Source organism: Salmo salar, chromosome 13 (genome assembly GCF_965601325.2).
Source record: "Salmo salar chromosome 13, fSalSal1, whole genome shotgun sequence".
Classification (NCBI taxonomy): domain Eukaryota; kingdom Metazoa; phylum Chordata; class Actinopteri; order Salmoniformes; family Salmonidae; genus Salmo; species Salmo salar.
Genome location: NC_138303.1, coordinates 4,216,588 through 4,225,510, shown reverse-complemented (window position 1 = coordinate 4,225,510; position 8,923 = coordinate 4,216,588).

The following is an 8,923-nucleotide window of genomic DNA, read 5'->3' as shown; positions in this document are numbered from 1 at the left end:
CCAAACGATACTGAGACGTTCCTAGCTGACATAGAGGACGCGTTGGGTGGCTACCCGAATGCTACGGGTTCTGACAGGGTTTACCTGTTGAAGCGAACGTCGAATAGACACGTGACGAGGTTCATTCGCCTAACAGCAACACGTGCTAAATGACTACGCTAAACTTGCCACAGCTTTGAAATTAGAATTCAGTGGTTCTGCGACTCGCAAACACGATAGCTCACAGGCTACCACGGTCAAACAAGCTCGGAACGAACACCCACAAGCTTTCTATCATAGGCTTTGTTCAGCTTACTTTGGCCTACTCACGGAAACAGGAATGGAAGAGCTGTTACCATTCAAACAAATGTTTCTGTCGAACATGTATCCCACCTTCATTACCTACTTGGGCCCTGCAGCCCACGTTGGCTTGCCTATCTTACAACTCAGAGAGCTTGCAAGCACAGCTTTTGAGGCATCAAAAGCTCGCAACTCTAAGAGCCCTGACCACTCGGTTTTGAAGTTTGACCAGGAGCACTCACTCCAGTTAGAGGGTGCATTATCAGGTATTGGAGCGTCGAGAGATGACGCACAACAACAGTTTCTACCACGAAACCATGATTCCAATAACCTCCGTGATCGAAATAACTGTAAAGTACTTAGCCATCAACATGACTACCGCTACAAACGACCCGTTCGCTACGTTCCTGCACCCAACCCACAAAAAGTGTCAGAGCACAAGGGTAACAAACGGTTGAAGGACGATCAAAACGTAGACCAATGTTCTCCAGAAGTCCCACTACGGGAAGAACTTAAGCGAGAACAATTTGAGAAAAGGGTAAAAGATAAGTCACAAGGACTAGACGGGGAATTAAGGGACACCAGGTCCGCAGGAATTAACACCCATAGCAAGGACGTTAAAGTTCAAATTTCTCCCGCTCTCATTCAAGACCCTATCCAGGGCCCGCTTGATCAAGAAACAAGCCCCCGGGCTCTGTCTATAGACTCTGATACAAAAGTTGCGAAGAAAAAGGTCAAACGCTTCGTTAAAGCCAAGCTCACTCAAAATCGGAAAAGTCAATCTGCTTCCATCTTGAACAGACATGGCACATCACGTCGTTGCGAACGACCACTCCACTTTGTGGGGAATATGTCCACTAACCACGAATCTAAACGGCCATACTTGGAAACAGTCCTGGAGGACTGCTTAACTTGTCATGCGCTAATTGATTCGGGTGCGACAATATCACTCATCTCTCAAACATTGTTTGATGATCTCAAAAGGGCTTTGGAGCCAACTAAACGTTGGTTAAAAGTGGAACGATGCGACACTAAACTTCGAGGGGTCACTCAGACTACCTTGCCTCTCACATTGAGAGTCATGCTGAAACTACACTTCCAGGACGTATCGCTCGTTCACCCTGTGTATGTTACCAGCCTCGAAACTGTAACCCTGCTACTTGGAGCAGACTTGATGGATCGGTTACTCCCATTGATGGATTGGAAAACCAACCAGGTATGGTCACAGGCCACAGTGCCTTCTCCACTGACCACACTGTCTTCCCCTAACGCTAGTTGCAATGCAGTCATTCACGAGGGGTATCTGTCGAAAGCACCCCTTTGGGAAAAGACGTTTAGAAACCTCTTGGTGCAGAATCCGATCCAAGGAGATATTACGATATCTCGACACATTCCATCAGCCAATCTGATTGACCATTCTTTTCATGATTTCGAGCCAGCTGTCTCTGTGAATGAGCAACTTCCCTCCTCCTTGCAGTTGTGCAATACGGTAGTTGAGATGAACTTCTCTTGCTCTTCGGACACTTCCGCAAGCACTGCGGCCGTCTCAGCAAGAAAAACATTGATGCGCAGAGTACACTCTGCTTCCGATGATACACCTTCTGCTTTGTTGGGGACTGTCACCCCTTACAATGACACTAATGGTGTCAGTCCAGCAACTGACCCGATGACTCCCACTGGTGAAACACTTTGCGATATCACAGACCGATATCCTCGTCTCAGTTTGCAGGTACTGAAGAGGTTGCCACACGCGGACGCGGTGGTGACTGACAGACCTCAACAGCCACTGAGGGTGTTGAAGCACAAACACCAGGAGATTTGGTTGAAAGGTTACAGCCATTCTCATAATAACGCGGCCACGGACAACTCGTACATAGGGTCAAACCTTTTCGTTTGCGCCTCGGACACCAACACCACCCGCTGGTGGGGGGGTCCCGAGACACAAAGGGGGGAATAGTAGCCCAGACCCATGATGAGCCTCATCGAGGCCGGTGGGGGGGTCGAGGCTACGGACAACACCGTACGAGGCCGCCAGAGCATAAATCAAATCTAGTTGTAAACTCCCCTATGAGAACAGTGAGGAGCAGACAGGCCCCTAGACGGGGATTATCTTAGAACACGTCTAAGATAGTACTGAGGTGTACCACACTGGTCGTAAAGGAAGTCCAATGGACTTGTCCACCTCCAAAACAAATGGCAACAATAATCATTCCTTGCCATGTGTAGGTTCAACTACAATACAACTAGTAATATGCTCCAATCATGTGTTCCGGTAGATAATATTTCAGAATAAATCGGTAGGACAACTGGACCCCTTGAATACCAGTACCAATACCACAGTCAGTCCAGCAACACTCAGTAAGAGGATTAGTAACCTCACAAGTTAAATTGCTATTGATAATAGCGACATAGGAGTCACTCAGAGTGCAACACGGGGAAGGGAATCTCCATTGCACTCTTCCAATGGTTAACACATGCCACTAATAAATAGAACCCTCCGTTCAGGAGAAAAGTTATTAGAAGTCATGAACCATGATCACACCACGTACGACTGGTCTAATACTTAGAGTACTTCCGTCGTGAGGTTAGCTCCTCCGTGGATAACATAGCTATGAAATAGACTTCATACCTACCGCCACTACAATAGTGTAAGACACCGTGACTTGTAGAAAACTACTACAGACTCCCTTGACACCAATTCTGACTGACCTCCAGGCATTGACCTGAAAATTACCTGACTACGTCAGACTCATTCTGAACAAGTTGTAATCTGCCAGGATACTTGGTTTTCTTCCCTTGACATGCGCGATTGTGTAAGCATAAACGCACATGCACAACGGAACATCCAATTAGGATTTATGCTAGGATCACTTAAGGGTCCAAGCAAAATACCAGCCTTAGTAAAGTTGAATGTTTACTTCTAGGCCTGTGACTCTACAGCACTCACCAGTTTTCTAACCAGAAGTCCATAGGTCATCCTTTAGACTGCCCAAAACTAGTGCCTTACAGCTGTAGACTTATCATATAGTTGTCAACTTAGGATAGTACCCTAAGCGCCACCCCGCAAATTAGGAAAGCCCTAAATATGTCATTAGACAATGCCATGATAGGGTCATTATTTTGCCAAGACCATGGACGTAGATAGAATACAGTCCAATTAGATGATTAAGGTGGCATAACTATATTTTGTTTTGTTTATGCTTTCATTCATTTTGTTTCATTTTCTTCGGCACATAGAAAGTGATAGAGCCATAAACAACTCCCCCATACAACCATCAGTTAGAGCCACAACGCCGCTCATTTGGGGGGGAATGTAATGATATATTTCATGAGTGTGTGTGCGTTGTTAACATCTGCCTAAGTTACTGCCCAGATATTCTAGTCTGGATGACCAGACGACGGGTCCGGAACGGCGATCCCAATCCGGACATCCGCTGCCGAGTCCTGGAACGGACATCTTCATTTGCAGAGACCCTACCCGGGTCGACCACCAGAGGGGGGACTGCAATAGCAACCACCAACTGGACATCTACTGCCCAGCCTTGGAGCGGATTTCTTCATTTGCAGACACCCTACCCGGGTCGACCGCCAGATGGGGACCACAACGATGATCCACAACTAGGACAACCCACGTTCATTTTTATGTTGGGTTATAACATGCAGGTTAATCGCAAGATTGAACCCAACATGGGGGGACTGTCATGACGTTGGCCTGTGGGTAAGGTTTATGACCCCCCCCCATAAATACCTTTCTCTCTTCCCCTCTCTGAATCTACTGAAGGAACTGAATAGCCTGTGTTAAATATAGAGAGTCTGGGAACATCAAACAAATGGGGAAAGGTACCACATATTTTGTTAATAAAACCAGTTGGAAATATGCTTGGGAACGTAATGAGTATGTATGTCAGTTCGGTTGTCATCTGAGACATTATGACTGATGACAGGACGACATAAACTGTATCTGAGAAAGTATACACCTTCTAGTTATCCTCTCTAGGCTAGGCGGGACGAATTCGTCCCACCTACGTAACAGCCACTGCTATCCTGTGGCGCGATTTTCAAAACCTTAAAAATCCTATTACTTCAATTTCTCAAACATATGACTATTTTACAGCCATTTAAAGACAAGACTCTCGTTAATCTAACCACACTGTCCGATTTCAAAAAGGCTTTACAACGAAAGCAAAACATTAGATTATGTCAGCAGAGTACCAAGCCAGAAATAATCAGACACCCATTTTTCAAGCCAGCATATAATGTCACCAAAACCCAGAAGACAGCTAAATGCAGCACTCACCTTTGATGATCTTCATCAGATGACAACCCTAGGACATTATGTTATACAATACATGCATGTTTTGTTCAATCAAGTTCATATTTATATCAAAAACCAGCTTTTTACATTAGCATGTGACGTTCAGAACTAGCATACCCCCCGCAAACTTCCGGGGAATTCGCTAACATTTTACTAAATTACTCACGATAAACGTTCACAAAAAGCATAACAATTATTTTAAGAATTATAGATACAGACCTCCTCTATGCACTCGATATGTCCGATTTTAAAATAGCTTTTTGGTGAAAGCACATTTTGCAATAATCTAAGTACATAGCCCAGGCATCACGGGCTCGCTATTTAGACACCCGGCAAGTTTAGCACTCACCATAATCATATTTACTATTATAAAAGTTTGATTACCTTTTGTTGTCTTCGTCAGAATACACACCCAGGACTGCTACTTCAATAACAAATGTTGGTTTGGTCCAAAATAATCCATCGTTATATCCGAATAGCGGCGTTTTGTTCGTGCGTTCCAGACACTATCCGAAATAGTAAAGAAGGGTCACGCGCATGGCGCAATTCGTGACAATAAAATTCTAAGTATTCCATTACCGTACTTCGAAGCATGTCAACCGCTGTTTAAAATCAATTTTTACGACATTTTTCTCGTAGAAAAGCGATAATATTCCGACAGGGAATCTCCTTTTCGGCAAACAGAGGAAAAAATCCCAAAGGCGGGGGCGGTCGGGGTCACGCGCATAAGCCAGTGTCTCTTGATCGGCCACTTGAGAAAGGCGATAATGTGTTTCAGCCTGGGGCTGGAATGACGACATTCTGTTTTTTCCCGGGCTCTGAGAGCCTATGGAAGATGTGGGAAGTGTCACGTTAGAGCAGAGATCCTTAGTAAATGATAGAGATGGAAAAGAAGTTCAACAAATGGTCAGACAGGCCACTTCCTGTAAAGGAATCTCTCAGGTTTTGACCTGCCATTTGAGTTCTGTTATACTCACAGACACCATTCAAACAGTTTTAGAAAATTTAGGGTGTTTTCTATCCATATGTAATACGTATATGCATATTCTAGTTACTGGGTAGGAGTGGTAACCAGATTAAATCGGGTATGTTTTTTATCCAGCCGTGTCAATGCTGCCCCCTAGCCCTAACAGGTTATCAGAGTCACATGGAATTGTTATGCAATTGAAATGTTTGATATTGAAAATGTTTGTTAGGAGATGAAATGTAATTTTAGCTTCCGAATGAGAGATTTGGGTTTTCATAAGGAAAGTGCCCTGCTCGATCAGTAACCCAACCCTGTGAAGAGACAGGGGTTATAAACGATGAAACACCTCCCTCCCCCTCTCCACTATATAATCCTTTGACGAAAAGATAACCACGTTGTTCCTGTACGGGAGGTCTGCAGCCTCTACGTTAGAAGGACACACATGTCAAGGACAGAACTAAGCCAACCTCGGCGTGAGCTTTGGTGGCGAATGGTATGAACTTTGAGCTTATTCACTACAGAAGTGCTACTTCCTAGCCGTTGAGTTAGCAGCGGCCGCTGTAACGTGGGCTAGGAAAGGACGGACGACGGATCCAGTCTAACAGACGGACGAAGATACCACCACGTATCCAATTTACCACCAGAGACATTCTTGCGAGGACAGGAAGGTCTGTTGGCCAACCCGGCCAGCATCTATGACCAATCTACCAAAGCGCAGCTCAGAGTAAATATTTATTGCATTTTCCTTTTCCAAATGGGCGGTAATTTAGAATGCATAAGATAATGTATTTACAATAGCATAGCTGCTGTTTCTCTGTTCCTAAATCTTCCCGCTCTTTCATTCAAGCCCAACCCCCTTTCCTTTGTGGAACCAGCTTTCATACAGGTTCCGTCCACCAGGACGTTTTCTGTATGACATCATTGTATTCTTTGTATTGCTGATTCAACTTGTTAGCCAGGGTTCGTGAAGATAACCAAGAATTTACAACTTTCATTATGAGACTGAAAATAAGACAAGGGTTAATATTGACTGCTATCGATGTAAAATATTACAAAGTATTTTAAGAGTTTATTCGGAAGATAACAGCTCTATAAACGTTCTTCCGTGGTGCCCCGACTTTCTAGTTAATTACATTTACATGATTAGCTTAATCAGGTAATATTAATTACAGAGAAATCATTTTATAATTTAGCATGTCATATCACTTAATCCGGCATAGCCAAAGACACGACAACCTCATCACAATGATTTACAGCTCCTATACCTTCTCACAATGACTTACAACTCCTATCCCTCATCACAATGACTTTCAACTCCTATACCTTCTCACAATGACTTACAGCTCTTATACATTCTCACAACGACTTACAGCTCCTATACCTTCTCACAACGACTTACAACTCCTATACCTTCTCACAATGACTTACAGCTCCTATACCTCATCACAATGATTTAGAACTCCTATACCTCATCACAATGATTTACAACTCCAATACCTCATCACAAGGATTTACAACTCCTATATCTCATCACAATGACTTACAACTCCTATACCTCATCACAATGACTTACAGCTCCTATACCTCATCACAATGACTTACAACTCCTATACCTCATCACAATGACTTACAACTCCTATACCTCATCACAATGACTTACAACTCCTATACCTCATCACAATGATTTACAACTCCTATTCCTCATCACAATGACTTACAACTCCTATACCTTCTCACAATGACTTACAACTCCTATACCTTCTCACAATGACTTACAACTCCTATACCTTCTCACAATGACTTACAGCTCCTATACCTCATCACAATGATTTACAACTCCTATACCTTCTCACAATGACTTACAGCTCCTATACCTTCTCACAATGACTTACAACTCCTGTACCTTCTCACAATAACTTACAGCTCCTATACCTCATCACAATGACTTACAACTCCTATACCTCATCACAATGACTTACAACTCCTATACCTTCTCACAATGACTTACAACTCCTATACCTCATCACAATGACTTACAACTCCAATACATCTGTACTCCAGAGCAGGGCCAACTAGCCCTGGGATAAGGCTGGTGCTAGCTGTACTCCAGAGCAGGGCCAACTAACCCTGGGATAAGGCTGGTGCTAGCTGTACTCCAGAGCAGGGCCAACTAACCCTGGGATAATGCTGGTGCTAGCTGTACTCCAGAGCAGGGCCAACTAGCCCTGGGATAAGGCTGGTGCTAGCCCACTTTAGCAAGTGTGTTGTGACTTCATTACCATGATACATAGCCACTGTCCCAGCCTGAAGCATGTAGTGACTTCATTACCATGATACATAGTCACTGTCCCAGCCTGAAGCGTGTAGTGACTTCATTACCATGATACGTAGCCACTGTACCAGCCTGAAGTGACTTCATTACCATGATACATAGTCACTGTCCCAGCCTGAAGTGTGCAGTGACTTCATTACCATGATACAAAGCCACTGTTGTTACGTTCCCCAGTTTCTGTGTTGTGGTTTGTGTATTTGTGAGTATGTTTCAGGTAATGGATTCCTGAAGTTCTCCAAGCAGCTGATTGGTCGGCCCCATTGCTGATTGGCGAGCTGATCCCGCCCCCCCCCCCTCGTCAGGACGCAGCTGTCTCCAATTACCAGCCCCACCTAAAGCTATATAAGCCAGTGTTCTGTTGCTCAGAAGGAGAGATGATTGCAGAGAGATATTTGCTGAGAGAGGAGGCTGATGGCTGAGGGTTATAGCTAAGAGATTTGGTATTTACTATGTTAATTGTTGCTGCGAAAGCTATTGTTATGTTCTGTGTTTGGTGCTCAGAGTTTCTTTCATGTCCTGGCTTAGTGTTTTCTCAGGTTTTGTTGTGAAGTTTGTATTATTTTGTTTCATTTGTTTCCAGGGGGGAAGGGGAAGGCACCTAGGGAGTGTTTAGGCCAAAGGCCTGCGGGCATACATATACCCGTAGTAGTTTACAGTCTATGCACACTAGGAAAGACCTGGGCGGACCATCCCCTGTATTTTGGTTAGTGCACCAGGTGGTGGTGGATAGGTCAGTAGTGGGTAGGCAGGTAAGACCTGGGTAGACCATCCCCTGTATTTTGGTTAGTGCACCAGGTGGTGGTGGATAGGTCAGTAGTGGGTAGGCAGGTAAGACCTGGGTAGACCATCCCCTGTATTTTGGTTAGTGCACCAGGTGGTGCTGGTTAGGTCAGTAGTGGGAAGGCAGGTAAGACCTGGGTGGACCACCCCCTGTATTTTGGTTAGTGCACCAGGCGATGCTAGTTAGGTCAGTAGTGGGTAGACAGGTAAGGTAGGAGAGGGGGCTTTGATATTTACTGTCTTTGCTTTG